The sequence below is a fragment of the Heterocephalus glaber genome, unplaced genomic scaffold (genome assembly GCF_053883595.1).
Source record: "Heterocephalus glaber isolate CG9 unplaced genomic scaffold, H.glaber_assembly_v1.0 deba00001543, whole genome shotgun sequence".
Classification (NCBI taxonomy): domain Eukaryota; kingdom Metazoa; phylum Chordata; class Mammalia; order Rodentia; family Bathyergidae; genus Heterocephalus; species Heterocephalus glaber.
This window is the reverse complement of record NW_028258336.1, coordinates 7780154-7802582: the sequence shown is the minus strand read 5'-3', so window position 1 is coordinate 7802582 and position 22429 is coordinate 7780154. Positions and strand designations below refer to the sequence as shown.

Below are 22429 nucleotides of genomic sequence, written 5' to 3'. Positions count from 1 at the left end.
TGCTCTACTCTTGTTTCTATACTGGGGAAAAATCATAAAAAATAGTTGTAAAATAAAGAAAGCAAGTGAGTATGAGTATATATTTGGTGATATTTCCATTTTGTCTTTTACAAATGTTGATCTTTAAAATGTTAGTGAGCTCTAGTTATCTGGACAATTTAATTATGTGGAACACCTCATTCCCTGACGATGCCAGATGAATAAAGCATTATTGCAGTTTGCTGACTTATGCACAAAGTTAACATTATCATCATAGCACAACAGAGATTGGAATTTAGAACAAAGGTCAATGATACTTTTTAACAAAGACATAAGGCAGAAGGAGAATGGAGAAAGTGGTCTGTAATTCTGACTCTGATGAAGAGATGAGACATAAGAAACAAACTATCTGAGCCTTGTGTGAAATGCTTTGACTCTGCACATTGGGTAGGGCTTATGTCCATAAAATGGCAAAGCTGGCTACTGCCTTCATAAGAACTGGTGATGAATAGGTACAATATAAAGATGGCAAAGGCATCAATTTTGCCTTCACAGGGCTGAAGTCTGGCACTGGTGATAGGGCACAGCACAGGACTCAGGAGCACAAATCTGCCCCCCACATATGAACTCAAGTGCCAAGCAACTTCCTTGCAAGAGTATAGTAGGGGTTGACCATAAGAATGACAAGAGATCACAGAAATATGTCTCCAGCATGTCTTGAAAATGTGGATGTTTTATATAGAAATTCAAATTTTGGCTTTTTTTTTTTTTTTTTGGTACCGGGGATCGAACTCAGGTCCTTGCGCTTGCACAGCTGGTGGCGGAACCACTGAGTTAAATCCCCGGCTCACATCTTTTGAAAAATTGGAAAATATAATAATGTAGGGCCTGCATTTCTTGTATATTATGAGTGCACTGGAGCTGAGCAGGGACTGTCTCTTTTACATGGGACAAAAGCTCAGCTGGTGACCTAGCTGGTCCCCAGCATCCCCTATTATCTCAACATAACACATGCATCATTCCTTGCCCGGTCTCTGCAGATATTTATTATGCTGGACTGGGCTCAGGCAGAGCCATTTTGGAAAAGTGTATCAGGAGTAGGAGATCCTGGAACAGATTTTAACAGGCAGGAGACAGTGGCTTGATGGGCTGGGTATGCAAGGCAGTTTAGAGTGAAGCTTCCCAAAGAATACTTCCTCTTGACCCAAAACTGAGCCATCACAGGACATCTGTACTTTGGGGAAATCCAAGGTGCTAGTCATCCAACAAATACCTACTGAGCTCCCATTTTGGGCAAGGCAGCAGATAAAAGCTCACCAGTGAACAAGACAAATGGCTTCCTGTGTCACCAAGCTTCCATCCTCCCATGGAGGTGGCTGGTCAATAAGAAAACCAATTATTGCATGCAGATTTACAAACTATAACTAGTATTATGAAAGAATGGACAAACATTGTCCCAGAGAATTATAGAAATGGTGGTCAGGGAGGATGACAGTGAAGCTAGGACCTGAAGGATGGGAAGGGTGAGTCTGACAAGGAATGTGATCAAGAAGATATGAAGCAGAGAACAGCATGTGCCAAGGCCCTGCCATGGGAAAGTCTGGAGTATCCCAGAGACAGAAAGAGACCAGTGTCTGAGGCATAGTGAGTAAGGAGGAAGGTGATATGAGGTGATGCTTTAGAAACAGGCAGTCAGACCGTGGCCTTCTGAGAATAACGTTTGCACTCTAGTCTACCCAGAGAGGAAGCTGGAAGGAGGTTTTAAGGATGAGAATGCTGTGATTCAGCTTAAGGGGACGTGAAAATCTAAGCGACCTGAGAGGTCACCCTTGGGGAAAACACACAGAGGAGCACAGAAGGAAGTCAGAGAGACTGTGAAAGATGATTAGTAGAGCAACTGGAGTGGGTTGTGCGTCCTTCACCTGTTTGCAACTAGCACCAGGGTCCTGGACAGCAGCTCCTGAGGTTCAGCCACAGCGCCCTCTCCCGATGCCTTTCATCTCTACCCTGGGCTCGCATTCGGCCAGGTAAGGGAAGGTCCTGGAGAGAACTTGGGTTCCCTCTTTTTTGTTTTTTTTTTTTTTTTGGTACCGGGGATTGAACTCGGGTCCTTATGCTTGCGCAACAGGCAGCGAAACCACTGAGCTAAATCACCGGCCCTACTGAGCTAAATCCCCGGCCCGGGTTCCCTCTCTTTCCCGTCTCCGGGCCCAAGTGTGAGTGTGCACGGGCTGTTGCACGCTCACAGTGATCGCAGGCCGCCGCACACTCAGGGAGGGCGTGCAGGTGCAAGGGAGCAGGTGGAGGAGCTTGCCTGGCTGGAGCGCTGCGCGACAACCTGAGCCTAGCGAGGGGCGGGCAGCCAGGACGCACGGCTCCTAGGCAAGGGCCTTGGAACCTGAGGAGTTAATATGATTTGGGAGGGAACTGAGAGCTCTATGGGTCCGCGGAGAGGGGAGCGAGGTGATCTAAGTGATGCCGGAGGAGGAAGATTTCGATGAAGTGTGTCCTGTAGATGAGAGGGGACCCAGGTGCGAGGAAGGACAGCTAATTGGGAGGCGGAGTTCAGGTGTGAAGTGATTATGGCTCGGACTGGAGCCGTGGAGAGGAGAAGGAAGACAGAGGGGAAAACGGCAGGTTTACTGTGGACCTGAAAGAGCCTCTGGGTGAGAGAGGGTGGTGGGAGCTGCGGCGCAGAGATGAGCACTTGTTTGACAACACCAGGGGAGCTATCAGAGGATGGGGGGCAGTGAGAAGGAAGAACAAATCAAATTAGGTAAAAAAGGGAGACAAGGAAAATCGTACTTTAAAAATTGTACTTTAAAAGAACTACAGCTTACACTTTTTTCCCTTCCAAGATACTTGCTTCTAACTTCTTCAGTCTTAAAAAAAAAAACAAAAAACCCAATAGATCAGGCCACGCTTTTCTTCTGTAAAGTGGGTCCCACACCTCTAAATGGGTTCTTGCCTTTCACCTGTAAATCAAACCCTTTATTCCTGATTCACAAATTCCACAGATCTCCTCCCCCAAGACCACATGGAAACCCTCAGCCCCAGGTGTTAATGCATCTCACCCCAGGAGCAGCCTTATTGCCTTTGGAGTGTATAGCTTCTTCTGTTGAATAAATCCTTTCTGTGCCTCCTACTGATACATTTTGAAAATTCTTTCTCTGTCATGGGACTAGTGAATTCATTCTGTGGGTGGGGTGAGTTGAGCTCCCCATCTCCTCTTTGGGGTGCCTCCTCAGATCCCCTCCAGCGACAAGAAGGCAAGGTGCATTAAACACAGGAGTTAGCAGGACAACCAAGAGAAACATTTAATAGCACTCAGCTATCCTCCTGCAGGAAAGGGCATTCCTTCCTCTGCCCACCTTGCATGGCCAATGACTTTTTCCTATGTATGGTCACTTTCTATTCTTGTGTCTCATGTGTCCGATGCATTGCAATATGTTTTTGCAGATCTGTGCCTCCTGCTGATCTATGAGGCCCCCTGGAGACAGAGGCCCTAGTTTACTCTTTATTTCCAGGGCTTAGTTAGTCTTCAGTAAGTACTCAGCACATTTTGGTGAATGCCCAAATGGATGAATGGAAAGGTTCCAGAGGCGTGCTATTGAATCCCACTACTGCATAATGCTGTAAAACTTACAAATTCTGCGGCAGCTGCCTCACCCCTCTAACACTTGTGGAGATCAGGTTACAGCTGAGGGCTTCACAAAGCCCCAGCCATTACAGCAATTAACAGGTGGTCCTGGAAGTAGGCCTGGGATTGACAGACAGGAGGCAGGAGGAGTTAAAGATAGTACTAAAGGATTTGAGATCAAATTGCAGGGTTGTTTAAATACTTTAGGGTTACAAATGGGCTTTCACCCTTAAAATCCCATCTGCAAATGCAGCCTTAAACTGTCTAAATAGCCCTCTTAATAATGTAAATCCTGGTGTTGGTAGAGACCCTAGGAAAAGCTTTACATACTCTCACACTGCTGCTTTCAATGAAATTACATTTGTGTTACAATGAAATGGAAAATACATAAAAATAAACCTTTCCCTACCACATGCTGTGCCACCAACCAACACCGAGCAAATTTGTTAAACTTTCTGGATAACTATTCAGTGTTTATTATGTGCCAAGCCCTGAGAATAGCTTTTATCATTCACCACAAGTGCAAGAGACAGGCAGGATTACTGCTTTTTTTGAAGATCTAAAATCTTCACTGGGAAGTAAAATGACAGGCCCTCTGGGTGTGTGCTGCTGTGAGCTCATCATTTAGGTATGCACCTTCCACTGGATAAGCCCCCAAAAGACTGAGAAAGGTGGGACTCAAAAGAGGGTGAGGAGTTTTCTGTGAAAGAGCTGTAACCGGAGAAGCCTAGTCCTAGAGGCAGATGTTCCCAAAACATTATACAGTGGGTCCCTCGGCCCACCTTGAAGAGTAGAAAAGGAGACAACTTTGTGATCAAATGTTCCAAGGTACAGGCAGGAGGCCCTCTCAAGGCTCATGACACACTGAGAGCAGGGCCTTCACCTTCAACCTCTATTTCTTCCCAACTCCTTTTTTTCCTGGCCACCCCTTTCAATGGATAAACAGTTAGTTTGGAAGACTGAAATATTTTCAACCTTGTCCGTGGGAAGCACCTAATGGGTTGGAAAAGAGCATGCACAGACTTTGTAATTTTTCCATCCTCAGATTCTGGTCCCAGCTCCACCATTCCTTTTTGGAAGAGAGACCTTGCAGAGGATAGTAGGCTCTTTGAACTTGCATCTTACATACCGCACAAATTTAAAGAAACCTCTTCATCACCTTTAGATTTCATAACAGGTCCTGGTAACAAATGTGAATACTTCTGTTTTCAGAAATGTGGTAGGCCAGATGTGGCAAAAGTGCTCCTGATAAAAAAACTCCTAAAAATGCCAGATAAAATGTAAACTTTTAAAGCATCCCTTTTCATTTTTTTTTTTTGCTTAAATTCTTTTATTGGTACATTTTAGGTATACAATAAGTTTACATTTATCATTGGGTGCTTGTACCTGTACATGATGTATCTTGGTTCTTATTTTTTCTCCATTACTTGTGCGCCCTTCACCGCTCCACCCTTCCCTATTTACATACTTCATTAGCATCACTTTTTAGGCAATAAATGAAATAATTGGAGGCTGGAGATGACAAGAAAGCAGAATTCCCAGAGAAAAGCTAAAGCTGAGGAACAAATTACTCCCAAACTTACTATGTTAAGTGGTAAACATTATCTTATACTTTCTGTGGGTCAGAAACTGGAAGCCAGTGAGCGTGGCAGTTTTGGCTTAGACATTGCAATCAGGTATTCATCATGGCTACAGTCTCCTGACTGTAAGACTGGGGCTGGAAGATGTGCTTCCAAGATGACACACTCACATGGCTTTTGGCAGGAGGCCACAGATCTGTGTCATGTCTGCTCCTTCACAGAGCTGGTGAGTGTCCCAACAATGTGGCAGCTGGCTCGCCCAAGGGTGAATGATCCAAGGAGAGGAAGGGGGAGTGACTTTTATGACCTAGTTTTGAAAGTCACACCCCTTAGAAGCAACTGAAAATAAGACCCACTAAGAAAATAAACTTCAGTTGTAATTAATAGCTGGTCATTACTGTGATGATGGCCAGTTTCATGCAGAAGATATACCTCATGATTGTCTTGCTCTGTGATTGCTCTGTAATGTCAGGTGAGGCAAAGGTAGGCTGACTGGGGCTGGCATTTTTTTTTTTTAATCTCTGCTTAGGTCTTATTTTGGGGGAAACAGATAAGTTGTTAAATCCAGCCCACATTCAAGAGGAGTTTCCACATGTTGAAGGGAGAAGTGCTGGAGAATGTGTGGACATACTTTAAAAGCAGTAGAACTAGCATTTGCCTAAATGCAATTATGATCTTGGAGCCCTGGATCCACCTCCATGAGGGACTAGAGACAAAACCTGGGGCTCCAAATAAAGCATCGGTGACACCCTCAGTGGAAGAACCTTCCCCACAGAGGAACATTTGCCTGCCTGAGCCTTAGCTTTGGGAATTTGGCCCCAAATTTATACTATCACAAGGGCCTAAAGTTAAAAATGTAGGTAAAGTAATTGCAAGTTGATAATGTCCTCCTTTGAAAAACAGTACTGAAATAATTATTTAATTTCAAGCAATATGAGATGATGATCAAAATTGCTAAAAAAAAAAATGATACCATAAGCCAACATGAACAAGAAACACTACAACCAGAAAAGACAGCTTACCTCCTCAGGACCATGATCAAATTGACAAATGATTTCTCAATACCAACGCTGGAACCATAACACATTGCTGCAAAATGTGTCTATTTTAGATGTTCATTTGGTTGAATCTGGGAGTAAGATTGGAGGGAGTAGAAGCCAACTTAGAATCTGAACTCTAAATGATAACATAACAGCTACTTCAAAAAAACATAGAATATAGAAGGAATATAGTGAAGGTCACCAAGAGCCTTTTGTCTTTCAAGAAGCTGAGGAAACCAAAGAAGGGCACAAGAGTAAGACTCACTTTTTGTTGACTGTTACAAGGGCAAAGGACGGTTTCATGCATGCCCAGGTCCTTGGAAAGCTTCCAACACCTAAGGCCAAACTGGGTAGCACTGAAGCAACAAAAGGCAAAGAAGTGGGTCTGAATGTCAGCCTGTGACTTTCTACGTAACGGCTGAAGAAATTCAATGGATGGCTTTAAACTGAACTTTTCCAAAACTCAAAAGAGTTACAGATTACTTATTTGGTAAAAATCATCTTGTTGATAATATTGGAGGTGAGACAATCTTGGGAGATAATATAATTCAAACTCCTAATTTTAAAGGTCGGGGAATCAATGCCCAGAAAGAATACCTTGATACCAAGGTTGTTGAATGGCTCTAAGTTCAAACCTTCTACTATTCCAATAGCAAAGTTCGAGAAAACTCTGCTCAGTGTTCACAATTTTGCTTGATAATGAGACCAAAAGTCCGACTTGAAAAATCCTGTACAGGTTGAAAGGGAGTCACATGTCACATCTCACCAGAGACACAAAGGGGTGATGCCTCATTCTAAGTGCAGCTCTCACCCAGGCAACATGTAGTGCTTGTGTTAGTGCATTAAGACATTCATCACCATGCTTTTTTGCACTTTATTTGCCTGAACTATTGTAAGCATGGCTCCAAAGAAAGTTAGCGACACCAGCAGTAAAGCTAAGAAGAAAACTGTGAGAACCATGATAGAGTTAAAGAAATAAATCATTGTGAAATTTGGTAAAGTCCTGAGAAAAGGAATTTATAAGTGTAAATTTGGGGCCCCAGAACCAACTATTTGGTTTTAAATTATTTCTTATGGGAAAAATACATTTAGTTTTTTAACTTTTGGATCTTCAAACACAAATTTGGGATGAATCGAGTTTGACAACCGAGGTATCACTGTACTGGGACTAGAACCCATGTTTCTTGTCTTGCTGGAATCTTTTGGCCAGTAAGAATAAGAGAGTTAAACACTCAAGTGAAAGCGTTATCTCAGCCCTGATTGCCCATGCAGTCTTTTCTTGTCCTGAATTTCCCTCCCAAGTCTAGGACACTCAGGGAAATGTCCTGGCTGAGCCTCTTCTTGATTGCTAACTCTCAGTGAGTGAGGACTAAGATCACAACCATCAGCCTGACTAGGATTTGCAAAAGTCAGGGAATTGGTTCTTCTGTTTGTGTTTGTTTGCATGGTTAATTATGTAAATGGGTGTCTATTTAGTGCACTCAGCATTTAAATCAGATCTCATAGTGGCACTGGTTTGCTTGCCATACTTCCCAGTGAGGAGCAAATCACTGCCAATAACTTTTGCACACACAGAATCACAGTGTTCACACAGCCATGGCATTCTTTATTTTAAATGATTCACATTTTATTCTTATGAATTTGAAAAAAAACAGAGGTAGATATGCCCTTTGCACACATCTCCTTATGGTTTTCATTCCAGAGCATGTGTTGAACATGCACCATGCTCCCATGTTTCACCTATCTGCTTGATTCTGGGAAGTACAAGCCATCCCTTCATTAGGGAGCTGGGCCTTGCAATCTGACACCTGGTAACCAGGGGCTACGTGATTCACTGGGCTCAGCTACCCTCTCAGTCTTCCATATTGTTTCTGGAACTTTCACTAAGGTAGAATTTCCCACCTCTCCTCAGGGAACCCTACAGCTAACTAGACAACTGCTTCATTTTGCTAATCATGACCTGGATTGGGGTTTCTCATATTTTTAGTTCCTGGGGGCTAACAGTCACAGATTCTGTGGAAATCAAACAGGGAAAGGGGAATGGAATTTTCCCAGCCTCTATTTTTCATCCAAGTGCAGATTCTTTGGCTTAGATTTGCAGGAATTTGGATATGAAAGAAGAAACTCTGTGCCCAGAGGGCAGCATGGATATTCCAGGAGAAGGTGCTGTGTAATAATCGCAAAACACTAACTGCACAGTGCATATGAAGGCTTCAGGCCCTTTCAGGTAGCTCCAGAACCATTTCCCCAGCCCTCCTCTCACGTCCTCTCTTTTTTCCATTTGACAAAGACTTTTTCACATAGAATATGCTCTGTTCTTCCAGAAACAGGTCAGAGCTTCTTTTATTCTGGAAATATTTGTCATGGTTTAAAAAATAAACCCAAAAGAATACATTGAAATAGACTTTCTGGAGGGAAACTGGCAATATATCAAAAACCAAAATGTAATTACGTTTTTGAGGATTTATCCTATAGCAATAATCAGACTAATTCATAGCAGTCTAAGAAGGATGTTCATTATTGTATTGTTTATGTGAAAATAATTGGAATCCAAAGATTCAACTGAGTGAGTTCAGGCAGTATCTCTCCCACCATATATGCACTTGTTTTCTTTTTCATAGGGGGAGGTTACTAGTTTCAACAGTCTTTTATCTGCTGATCTCTAAAAAGCAACATTCAGAAAATAGCAACCCACTGCAAGAACATTTCTACAATGAAACACTCTTGATTATCCTTTCTTTTCTTCTGAAAGTGGGCCCTCCCATCCATGCATCCACAGGGAGCAGTCACCTGGCCCCTGTCATCTTGCTCACACATTCAGGTACACATTCCCTGGTAGGCAAAGGAAGCCTTTCCTGTATGTCAGGTAAAAGGGCTGAAAAGCAAGACCAGACCAGGCCACAACAAGCCTTTATTAGGGGAATAGATCTGCTGGGCTGTCTCTGAACAAAGGAGAGACAAAATCAGCATGGCTGGGGCAGGGAGTATCTTTTATAGAGACTGGGGTGGGACTTGTAGGGGCTGAGGTGGGGTTGAGTGAGGTAGTGATTAGGGAGTGGAGGAGCTGGTGATGTCACTAGGTGCTAGGAGGTGAGCAAGTATTAGATTACCCTCCAGGTGGGACCAGGGGCATGCTGGGAAGAAGTGTTTGTTCTTTGGTGGGAGCAACCATCTTGGCATGGCATCACACAGGGGAGGGGGCAAGGCACCATAGGAAGAGGGCAGCTACTATACATAATAGCTGCTGAGGTAGTGGGAGACCTATCACTGTAGCCTGGCCCTTTTCATAGAAATTTATTACACATTTTAAATAGCCAAATATAAGCCCTTACTCCTGCACTTTAGTTACCTACTTAAAAATTACAGAACTGAAAATTTCTTTTCTCCAGCTGTGATTGAAACACTGAATATTAAAGAATATCCAAGTTACTCTAAGCTCCTGTGCTACCTACTTGGATATTTACAGAGGAAGTTGAATCTCAAGCTCTGTTATTCTCCAAAATGGGTGAAAGAAGACAGGATTCAATTAAGACAGATACAAATACAAAAATTGATGTGATGGAGTGGGCTAAGCTCTCTCAACATCAATGGATACCACCTTGCTGACCACAAATCCTGCAAACCAGATTTGAGCCTCAAATACAAAAATTATTTCAGGGAGAGCCAGCCAGCAGAGAGTGCTGAGATGTATCAACAGAATAGTCTGGTGATGGCATGGAGTAAAGAACTTCAAGGAAATTTTAGTGTCATTTTCATTCAATAAGCCAGTAGTAAGCAACCTAGAGGCATCAGGTATGATCACATCAGGATGTTTTCATGAACTGCTGCAGGAAAACATGATTGGCAACTGGCATCCTCTGGCTGACTGTGGTGAGTGAGCAGCTAAAGCATCAATTTCTCAGAGATGTAAAGCTGGGGAGTGTAGCAGGGGTATTTCTTGCCAGATGGAAGCTTGTGAAGACTCCTTTAGGGTCAAGTTGTTTGGCTTCTTCAGGGATCTTTGGAAAGACCATCACACTATTTCCATTTGTCCAATCATCTGGAGTGACAACCTTTTTCTCTGCTAGAGAGAGATAATTAACTACTCTGAGAATCTCATCAAAATCCCTGCCAATGGTAGCTGGATAGAGAATAGATGACTTTAGATTCTTATCAGGACCAAAAACAAACAGCACACAAGTTGTCACCTGCATGCCTTTTGGTCTTTTTCTGCTGGGTTCAGCATGCCAAAGAGGATGGCAAGGTCCAGATTCTTACTATAAGTGATGGGAAAAGGTAACTTTTCTGTGGGCTCATCATTATTGTAAGCATTGATGTCCTTGTTTCAGGCAAGATGGTCCTTTTCAAGGTTTTTTTTTTTTTTTTGATACCGGGACCAAACTTGGGACCTTGCGCTTTTGAAGCAGGCAGTGGAACCACTGAGTTAAATCCCTGGCCCTCAACATTGTCTTTTGAAAAGGCAATCAACTTAACATTCCTCTTGACAAACCCTGATGCCAGCTTCACAGCTGTTCCAAACTCTGTGGTGCATACTGGGGTAAAGTCCTTTGGGAAGGAGAAGAGAATGGCCCAGCAATCTCCCAGAAAGTCATGGAAATGGATGCAGCCAATTGTGGTATTGGCCTCAAAGTTGAGAGCCTCATCTATGAGAAGAAGCATTCCTAAGATAAATTTTTTCAGAAAAGGAAAAGCATGGCTTAGGCTTACCAATAGAGCCTCACCATGAGACCAACAATTCCTGGGATTGGAACTCTCAGTGCTAAAGCCAGAAAAGTCCCAGAAAACTGGTATGGTTGCTCATCTTACCCTCTACTACGAAGTGTGGGACTCAGAGTAAGACATTATGTAAGAATTTATAGTATATAGCCCAACGCTGGGTCCACTGGGCTCTGGGCAAGTTTACTATGGAATCCTACCTGAGTGTAGTGAAGACATATCTTCCTTCTCACTCTACTAGGTGGTGACAGTGATAGGGATCATCAGTTCTGAAGTACATTAGTGACATTTTGGTTGCATCAACATTTGGAATAGCAGACTTTCAGATCCTAGTAATGAATTGGTGCAACAGGAGCAGAGTACCACCCCTGTGCCACTGTCAGCCTCAGGGACACATTGTTTTGGGTCAGCTGGCCAGGGAAGCAGGCAAGAGCCAGGGATGATCCATGGACACAGGTAACACTTCTGGGAAGTCTTGGAAATATTGAAGGAGGAAGTTTCTGAAACAATGGGAATTGGGTCCTTAGAAATATTAAGTTGGGGAAGTAATGTTACTACATTTGTACTCAGTGGCTAGTAACCTGATAGTAATGTGACATTCAGGTCACCTTTATGAGTAAAATATTAAAATAAATTGTCTGGTAATAGCAAACTGACTAAAGACATGAAAGTATTTATATAGTTATTTGGAATGAAGACATATATATATATATATATGTATGTCAGAAAAGGCATTATCTATAATTTTAATATATGTTCAAATTGAACTGTGGTTTTTTCAATATCATATTCATAAAAAATAACTTTTAGGACTGAGCTAAGAAATATATGTATTTTGAGTCACTGGAAAGAAAGCATTTATCTAAGTTATTATGACCATCTATGTTCAGGAACTAGGGGAGAAGAAGCTAGAACTTGTCCCTTTCATTTTGTTGGCAAATATTTCTTCCAGGCTTGCAGTTGCCTGAATAACAGGAGTCCTGGTGAGGTAGATAAGGTCTATAATCTGAAGAACACTGGGGGTGAGGGTGGCAAATGTGCCTGGCTGAATGCACCTGGCAAAGCCCAAGTTTGCCTGGGCAGAGCATGGGCTTGGGAGGGATCCATGCAGGCTCTCCCCAGACAGGAGCTCAGATGTCTGTTATCTCAGAGTCTTGCAAGGAATGGGCATGAAATAGGTCCTCCACATGCATACTCCACTCATTAAACAACACCAGTTAACACTGAATGCCATGAACACTTTATTATACTCCCTATACTAAAAATTTTGCATAACATTTTGCGTGTGTGTGTGTGTGTGTGTGTGTGTGTGTAGTATGTATACCTCTATTTTTTTAACCACATCTGCAGACTAAGCATTACCCCTGTTTTAAAGAAAGTGGGTTCATGGCCACCACTCTGTGTGCCTGCTGATACGATGCAGTGACAGTTGTTACTCCACATTTGACAACTCTTTATGTTTCTGACCCAGAGAACAAACTAAAGGAAAGGAGTCAGGTAGCTCTACTGGGAAGGGGTTCACACTGGCCCATGTATTAGAATCCTGTGCTCCTGCACACTCATAGCTGGAAATTAGAGGGCATAAAGTTCCTCTGCTTGACAGCAGCACCATGGCTTTACTGTTGATGAGCAGAACTCAGAGAGCTCAAGAACTGCATACTTAAGAAAGATCATCTAAACAATTTTGGTCTCAATAATGAACTGGAAGTTAAGAACTTGCTGTGAATTTCTAGTTCAAGTCAGAAAATTACATGAATCTCATCTTTACAAAACATATATAATATATATATTATATATATTTTACAATATGATTGAAGAAGTACTTGGGTCTTGAGTTTTTACCAGCTATTCCACATTTCTCCATTCCTCAAAAAAAATTCACAGCGATCTGATAAGATTTAATTGTACTCAAGGTTCCAAAAAAGGAACACTTGCTTAAGGTGGTGACCCATTAGAGGATATCAAAAGACTTGGGTTGACTTTACTCCATGGAAATAAAGAGAATTTTTATGTGAAGATGTGTCCATGAAATCCTTTAAAATATGACACTGTTTGCAGAATCTGCAAATTTGGAGCACAGCAGCTACTGAAAGCAAAAGTCTTCCTTTCCATATCCCCCCTAAAGGAATTGAGGAGGGAGAGGAGTGAGGGAAGGAAGAACAACATAGAAAATACAGTGAAGCGTTAAATAATAGGACTTCTCATAACTATAGATCACTTTTTTTCCTATCGAAGATACAAATTATATGAAAAAGCATAATGTAAACTATACACAAAGGAAGGCAGTGGGGAATGAGTATAAAATAGAAGAGAATATCATACCATAATTTAATTCTTTAGGTGATAAGGATTTCTGAAAATATAAATGTACAAATCACATTCCTTGAAAGGTTGAGCTTTCTGTTCAAACACACTCTACGTAATCACCTACAGAAGTAGTGCAACTCAAGGGCTGGAGTTGGCATTTTGGAAGCCATAAAGTTTTAAATCTAGATATTTTCCTTTTCCTTTTAATTAATTTATTTAGAGATGGAGGTCTCACTGTGTTGCCCAGGCTGACTTCAAACTCCTGGACTCTGGCAAGTCTCTTGCCTTAGCCTCCTGGATAGCTGGGAGTACAGGTCTCTCTCTCTCTCTCTCTCTCCCTCTCTCCCTCTCTCTCTCTCCCTCCCTCCCTCTCTCTCTCTCTCTCTCTCAATATTTACCTATATGATAACCAGGTCTCCTCTTGCCCTGAATAAATTCTTCAAAGCTCTCACTGCTACAAGCAGAGAATGTAGTGATGAGCTATTCCAGACTTTCTATTTTACAAGGGAAGAAACTGGGCTCAGACTAGTTATGAACATTATCTGTGGTCATAGAATGATTTTCTGCAAGATAAAATCAGTATGGATAGTGGGAAGTGACAGGTTTCTGAAATTACACAAACGGTGTGAGTCCCAGCCCTACCCCTTGGCCTAAGGCTTTGGGTACAACCATATAACAGCAGTGTCTATAATGTCATCTACAAAATAAAGACAATAAAATATATAGTAAGGTTATATAGACTAAATGATAGCTAGAAGAATGCCTCATCTAAGATAGGCCTTTAATAAATGTCAATTTTCTTTTTTTAAGAAAATACCAAAAATAAGATAGATATTAGGAGATTTAGGCAAACTTCTCTACTTATTTTAGGCCACATGTGAATGAGGCAGGACTTCTATTCTTAATTGATTTCTGTAATTCTATTCATTTTTTAAAAACCCTGTATCTCTATAGGAACTTCCTGAATAACTTTTTTCCACTAATGGCAGAATCCAGGATTCTTGTGCTTCCCTTTTGGTGCCTGAGAAATGCTTTTCCCTAAGGGTGAGAAACCAGGGACCTCCTTGACTTTGGTCTGTGTTATTTAAGATGTAGTTCAAGATCCAGAGGACAGGCATCTTAAATTTGATAGATTCACATTGTAATCATGGAAAATCAGCTGAGCATTTGGTGTGGAATCAGGAAAATTACCAGATAAATGGAGTGATGTGAATATGAAACAGCCTGATCTACAAAATGAGAGAGAAGAAAGGAAACACACTGGTAATATCACTTTTGGCCATAACAATATGTATTAATATATGTGTGTGTACATAAACATTCTAAGTAGAAGGAGAGTGATGCTATCAAGAACAATAAGTGGCTTCGGCATCAAAGAAACCAATCATTCCAGTACAATAGCTTTTTCTGACAGAGTTATGAATAGATGAAGGTGAAAGGCAAGAGATGTAATATATCTTATGTTGGTAAAGATTTGATATGTCTCAGGAAATTTTATTTGCAAAATTAGCTACAAGATCACAGAGAAAGGTTATTGATAAATTACAAAATATCTGGTTGCAGACAAGTGCAGAGATGGCTGTCAGGGATGGTCTTATTTAATACCTTCATCATTAATTTGGAAAAGGGATTGAATCACACTCAATGCTCATGAAAATTGCAGTTGTACTAGTTCAGGTCATAGTGGGAACACTGATTAGACACAGGCTGACACAAAGGAGTTCCAAAAAAGGGGAAATCGGACTGAAATAATGGCAGACCGAGAAAAGCATGTGTCTGCCTTGATTTACCTTCTCACAGTGAGTTGAGTAAGATCTCAATGGTAAAGTAGGACAACGCAGCCTTGGATGAAAATATGGACAATAGGACGAAATGCTGGTGGGAACTAGCATTTTCTCTGGGTCCATCATGTGTCATGTCTGCACTTGGACTTCACACTCTGTGAGTAGGTGTTCAGACAAGGCTCAGAGATGTAAAAATCCTAGAACAGGAAAGAACTCAAAAATTTTCATAATCCACCCATTCTTCAAGAAGCATAATTTAACTCCTTGACTTTTGGGACATTGATTCTATAGTAGCACAAAATTCTCACAGCTGGTGACGCAAAGGTGTTCCCAAAAAAGGTAGGACAGCAGGTAATTTCTACAAAAAATAACTTCATTCAGCCTTAGTGATCAATACAGAGGAGAAGACAAAGATTTTGAATGAATGATGGCAAATAGCTTAAGGGAGAAACAGTGGAAGTGTTACTGGGGCACTTTTAATCAAGATAGTTTGTTAATCACATCAGTAGAAGAGAGTATTTGGTGATTTACTGTTATGCTTATGACCTATGGGATTTTGAAAAGCTACCAGGAGAGAGAAGGTTTGTTTTGGGTGGTGGTAGGGACTAGGAAGGGGCAGTGGATTCAAAGCTAATTCCAGCTACTGCACTAACCAAGCAAATTTGAGAACTTTACTTCCCATCCTGAGTGTTGGTTATTTCATCAGTGAAATGAGGAAGCAAGGACCAGTTCAAGAGTCACAAGCTCAAAATCATTTAGGGTCCAGATAAATAATGCAAAGTTTCCATAGGTGGTAGTAGGTCATGTGGGAATGGAAGCTTTCTCACACCAGTAGCAAATTTGGAAAGCACTTCGCTGATCAAACAAAACACTGCGTCAGTGGGTAAAATCATTGTTTCGTTTTATTAGTGTTGCATGATAGAAAAGGAGGGGAAGTCAGATGCGGGAACAGAAAATGATAGAGAAAACAATATCCATAGTTCAACAGGAGTCACAGAACCCAACTTCAGTCTAAAACCAAGAGTCCTAAGCTTGAGAAGCAGAGATCCAGTCATTGCAGAATTTCTACACTTCTGCTGCCTGATAGAAATGCAATACGAGTTACAAATGTAAGGCTAATTTTCTAGAAGTCACATTTAAAAGTAGAAAGAAACAATTAAATAATTCAATACCATTAATGTATTTTATGTAATGAAATATATAAAAATATTTCAAGTATAATCAATATAAATATGTAAGTGAGATATTTTACATTTTTTGTCCTAACTCTTTGAAATCTGATATACATTTCACAACTAGATTAGGACTAGAAACACTTACAGTGCTGTATCTTCTCACATACTAGTGCTATAGTATCGGGCAGTGCATTTCTGGATTGATCAGACAAGAGGAAACGAGGTGACCCAGAGGTTAATGGAAACATTCATGATTTGGAAGCTAGGTGTGTCAGAGAAGCACAGGAAGTGTGTCATTGGGAAAGATGTCAGAAACTACCTTATTCATTTTTCAAATTTTATTTTTAAGTTTACATACAGTAAAATTCACTGTTGAGAGCATATAGTTCTAAAGGTTTTGACAAATTCAGAGTCATGTGATAGACTGATGATTCAAGACAAAATGAACTAGACACAAAATAGCCTCCTAACACCAAAATACCCCCTCAAACTGCTCTTTTCCAGTCAACCCTCCCACAATTTCCCACTCCTAGAGACTACTGATCTGCTTTCCAGCTATAGTCTTGCCTTTTCCAGAATGTTACATAAGTGGAATCATACAGTTTTCACTTAGGAAAATGCATTTGTGATTCATTCATTCATATCCACGAATATATCATAGTTTATTGTTATTTTTTCAATTTTTATTTTTATTTGTACGTTTGCAGTACATGATGATCACATTGGGACATGTACATATAACACATCTTAATTCTTTTTCATCTCCTTCCCCTCCCCATTCCCTCAATCTCTTTTTCTCCTTCCTTTTTGCAAAAGATCTGTCTCCCTATTTTCTATTATTTTTCATTTTGCTCTTTACTCCATTATGTATAAATACCACATTTTCTTTATCCATTCATCAACTGTGATATTTAACAAAGAGGCCAAAAACACACATTAGAGGAAAGATAGGCTCTTCAATAAATGGTGCTCAGAAAACTGGCTATCCACATGCAGAAGATTGAATCTAGACTCACATCTTTCACCATGCACCTAAACTAAAATCAAAATGGATCAAAGATTGGAATGTTAAAACAGAAACACTTAATCTGCTGGCAGATAAAATAGCCAAAACTCTTGAAGACAAAGATGTAGGCAAGGATTTTCTCAATAGACCCTCAATTGCACAAGAAATAACATCAAGAGTCAACAACTGTTATTGTTATTTTTGACTGATATTTCATTGTATGGCTAGACCATAGTTTGTATATGGAGATTTGAGTTGTTTTCCATTTTCTTACAAAGTTCATTTATTAATTTATTCATTTATCTATGAATTTTTGGTATAACAGAAGGTCACAAAAATGTTCTCTTTTTTATTAATCTATAAGGTCATGGTTTTCTTTTGTTTGTATATGGATCTCCAGTACCATTTACTAAGCAGACTCTTCTTTTCATTTGAATTGCCACTTCTGTGTGAGTCCCCTTCTGGAATCTTTGCTCTTTCCATTGATCTATGTGCCATCCTCTTGCCAACATCACTGTCTGCATTGCTATAGCTGTGCAGGAAGCCCGTGAAGTCAAGCAGAGTGAGTCCTACAACTTTGTCCTTCTTTTTCAAAATTGTTTTGGGAATACTGTTTTACTATATAAATACAAACAGCTTATTAACATCCATAGATCCTGGCTTAATAGGGATTTCTTTAAATCTCTAGATAAATTTGGGGGTGAATTGCCATGTTAACAATATTTAGTCAATCTATAAGCACAATATATCTCTCCATTTCTTTAGGTCTTCTTTGATTTTTTTAATCAGCATTTTTCAGTTTGAAAATACAGATCCTACACCTGATACTATTATAAATATTGTTTTTAAATATCAAGCTAATTTTTCATTTCTATATATAAAAATACAAGTAATTTCTGTATACTGTAATGAGCATGTATCTTGCAGTCTTGCAGAAGTGACTTTAGTTCTTTTTAGATTCTTTGGGCTTTTACATGTAGACAATTATGTCCTCTGTGAGTTCTTTCCAGTTTGTGAGTTTTCTATTTCTTTTAATATTTTCTATTTTTTATTGCCCTCTTGAGAACTTGTAGTATGATGCTGAGTAGGGATACTAAGGGAGGAAATGCCTATCTTGTTTTCAATCTCAGGAGGGAAATATTCAGTTTTTATCTGTGGCGTTAGTTACAGGATCTTAGGAAATAATTTTTACCTTGTTAAGAAAGTTCTTGTCTATTCCTAGTCTACTGAAAGTTTTCCATCGTGGATAGATATTTAATTTTATTTTTAAAAATTGCACTCATTGGGGCCGCGGATTTAGCTCAGTGGTTCCGCCGCCTGCCCTGCAAGCGCAAGGACCCGAGTTCGATCCCTGGTACCAAAAAAAAAAAAAAATTGCATTCACTTTGAGAATTCAATTATTTTTTGCTTTAGGTACTGTGGCAGTTAAGCTGGATTATAAACTTGATTGGCTTGGTAGCTGCCAGGAGATTAGTAAAGCACACTAATGGCATGTCTGGGTGGGTCATGGGGCGTGACCTTGGGAGCTATATCTGATCTTTTGCTCTATCCACTCTGACAATGTCCCCTCTCTCTGATTTCTAGCTCTCATGAATTCAGCATCTTTGATCCACCGTGCCCCTCTGCAATAGTGTTCCTGCCTTGGAGACAGCTGAACACCGACGGAATCCTCTGAAAGCAGGAGCAAAAATAAACCTCTTCTCTTTTAACTTGGAGGTGTCAGATATTTTGTCCAGAAACAAGAAAGATGACTAATAACAGTAGTCTGTTACCTCTAAGAAGATTTAAAAGCACTAAAATATGAAATTATTCCATGTTAGAGTTTAATTTTGTGTAAATCCAAATTTTTGTCTGATATATTCTAAAACCTTCTGAAAAACGAGGTCTAAAAACCATTTGAAAATTTTTCCCATGAGGTAGATATGCTGGCAATAAATACTATGTTTTTGTCTTTCTGATAAAATCTTTATTTCACCTTTATTCTTTTGTTGTTGTTGTTGATTTTTGTTTTTTTGGATTTTTTTGCGGTACCTAGGATCAAACTCAGGACTTTGGGCTTACTAGGCAGGCACAGTACCACTGAGCTAAATTCCCAACCCACTTCACCTTTATTCTTTCTTTTTTTTTTGGTACCGGGAATCAAAGTCGGGTCCTTACACTTGTGCAGCAGGCGGCAAAACCACTGAGCTAAATTTCTGGCCCTTCACCTTGATTCTTAGAGAATATTTTTCTAAATGTAGTGTTCTGAGTTGACATTTTTTCTTTTAATACTTTTTCCATTTCAATATCTTTTGGTTCATACAGTTTCTAACAAGAAGTCTGCTGTATTTCTTAACTTTATTTTTCTTCCATATGTAATGTCTTTTATAATTTTTTTCTCTATGTTGCTTCTAAGATCCCCTTACAGTGCCTTTGGTTTTTAGCAGTTTAAATATGATATGGCTATGTATGTGTGTGTGTGTGTGGGGGTGCTATTTATCTTGCTTGGTCTTCTTTGAACTTCTTAAATATGTGATTTTGTGTTGTTTATTTTGGAAATTTATTATTGGTATAGCTACTCACAGTACACTGCAGGCTTCAAACTCCTCTAGTAGTAACTTGTGCTTAGAATGGAGACAGGATCAGCATAGAGTTTTTCTCATTGTCTGCTTTTCACCTGTATCATCTCCCTTTTGGCTTTACTTCTGAAAGTGTCTCTTTTCACACCCTTGTAATTCTCCTAGCAGAATTCCCCTATTTCTTGACACAGCCCGGAGATGGTGAAGGGTGTTCTCCATTGTTCAGACAGTGCTGCAGACGTAAGTAGCCACTGTGCTTCTGAGTCCTAAGAATTTTGACCTGTTTCTCAATTCTCCCATCCCTCCTTCAAGGTTAGAAAGTTTAGTTTTAGTATATTCTTCTCTAGCTACAATGGGTTTTCACCAGTGCTGAGGGTAAGAGTGCTTGCTGTCCTTTTTCCCAAATTATAAAACTTTTGATGCATATGCATATGGGAGGTACAGGAAAGAAATAAGATAAAAAAGGACCCTTTCCTGTACCCCTGATTTTCAGATCCTGCAACCATACCCTTCAAGGGATTCTTCTTCAAGACTTTCATCATAGTTTTGTGTACAAGCATGTGGTGAGGTTAGTGGAAAAGAACAAACAAGTGGGTGAAAATCCCTGAGGGTCCCACAAGTTCTATGCTACAATACTCATTATCCTCAACCTATCAATTTTTTTAACAATTTAGCTAAATTCTTCTTACTCACGTCCAGCTTACTTTGTGCAAGGTAAGAAAATGTTCTCACTTCATCTCTCTTTGCACTCATGCATCTGCCATTCTTTATCCCTCTGACAGAATAAATAAAATTTGTGAATTTGCTGTTTGGGGAGTGTGTGTGTGTGTGTGTGTGTGTGTGTGTGTGTGTGTTGTTCTTTTATCTTAAAGATAACAGTGACACTCTCCAGTTTTATGTACCTTCAAATGGATCAGGAAATCTCCCCATTTGCTTTTGATAAGATCTTTGTCATAAATCTGATCTGTGTTTGAGACTGGATCTCATTCTGCTTTCCATGCTCCTATCTTTCCTTTGGCAAAATTTCCAGAGATTTGGAATTACAAGTCCTGATGGAGAAAAATATAAAAAATATACTTCCTTTGAATGTGAATTGATATCATCTTATATGTTGATTTGCATCTTTGCCATTCACTCTAGAGTCCATTTTGGAAAATTTTTCTATTATTCTCTTTATCAAGTCAATAAAACCTCCAGAAATTCTCTTATGGTGAGAAGGATATGAATTACATCATTACAATTTACCCTTGATAACACTTCACAGAAGCTTTTCTAAACCACATTTCCCATTTCAAAAGTATAAAGCCAACAGGCTATTCTGTTGTTTCACAAAAGAAATCATTCAATTAGTTGTATGTCAGATGAAAGGGACACTTTGAATTGCGGCATCATTCTGAACATCTGAAAAACAAAGTCTGTACCTGTCATAACTATGAGATGAGGCATGAATATTCTATACATTTCCGATTAATCAAAATCCACACAAAAATATCAGTCAGATCAGATGAGTCAGAATTGATTAAACTACATTTAGCTTATCTGTATTGTTCCAGTATCACACAGATTAGAATAGAAGCCACTACGGTAGTCCGGGAACAAAAGACTTGTCAACGTGACACTATTTTAAACACAGAAACAAATGGAATCTTGCAAACCAATTCTGATTAACTAAACCTGACTCTATCTTGAGAAACATAATGGTATTTTTATGATTTTAATATGGTTATCAGCACGGTCCTTCCATTCTGAGCTATCTAGACACATAATCTTCAGGTAGTGGGAAAAAACATCTTCAATTTGACGATAACATGGCCTGCAGTATGTCAGCCACATGCAGGAAACCACAGGGCAAACTTGTTTCAGGGATGATTAAAAACTCACTTAAAAGGACCTCTTTGCATGTGGAACTTTTCTGGGCAAAGGATAGAAGGTTTCTTTGTCTTCAAAGGGCTTCAAAGGATATACAGAAAAAAAGCATGTGCAAACTAGGGAATCAGATGTGTGAGGTAAGGATATTATTAACATTTTACACTCAGATGATACTTCATTTTATACGTAGATGATAACTTACCCATGGCTCCTTCGTCCAAATAAAATCCATTCAGGCAGAAAGGGGAAGGACAACTCCCAGCCTGACTCCTTCCATTACTATTTTGCTGAGGAGGCTAAAGACTTTAAAATAACTGGGTGGTCCTGACTGGTGACTAAGGATGCAGAAATAGGGGCAGCTGCAGGGGACAGTTTCCCTATCCTGGCCTTAGGGGCATGTAGCAGGCAGATGTGGCTATGTGCCCTCAATGTGCCCAGAAAGCACTGTGGAAGCAGCTGCTCTGCCATGCCTTTTACTGTCTTGTTACCCACTTGAGGATTAAACCTCATGCACTCTGAGAAACAGGAAGGAAAGCTGAACAGACATAAGCACACTCCTGTTTTTGTTTTCTCACTCTCCTGAAATCTAGTCCCATTTGGTTCCTACAGGCCATTCCTCAGGGACTTGGCAACCTCCCTTCCTCTAATGATGCACATCAGCATTTCGGATAGAAGCACCTGCGAAATCCTCCCACCTCAGTTAGCAGAGGGTGAGGTGGTGAGCTGTTTAGGCAGGGCTGTGTTTGTCTGTAAGTTTTAAAATTCCATTTCTGCC

At 40.2% G+C, this 22429-nt stretch overlaps 1 long non-coding RNA gene and 1 pseudogene across 4 annotated transcripts in view; one reads left to right on the top strand and one right to left on the bottom strand.

Moving 5' to 3' along the window:
• The window catches only part of LOC101722970 (uncharacterized), a 256669-nt gene extending 237462 nt beyond the window's left edge, over nt 1–19207 (top strand). For all 4 annotated transcript variants that reach the window (XR_015442363.1, XR_002388856.2, XR_015442361.1 and 1 more), the window contains one exon: nt 18812–19207. This is a non-coding gene — a long non-coding RNA (uncharacterized LOC101722970). The remainder of the gene's footprint in view (nt 1–18811) is intronic.
• Nucleotides 10122–10898, bottom strand: LOC101703333 (peroxiredoxin-6-like; annotated as a pseudogene).
• Nucleotides 19208–22429: the final 3222 nt, after the last annotated feature.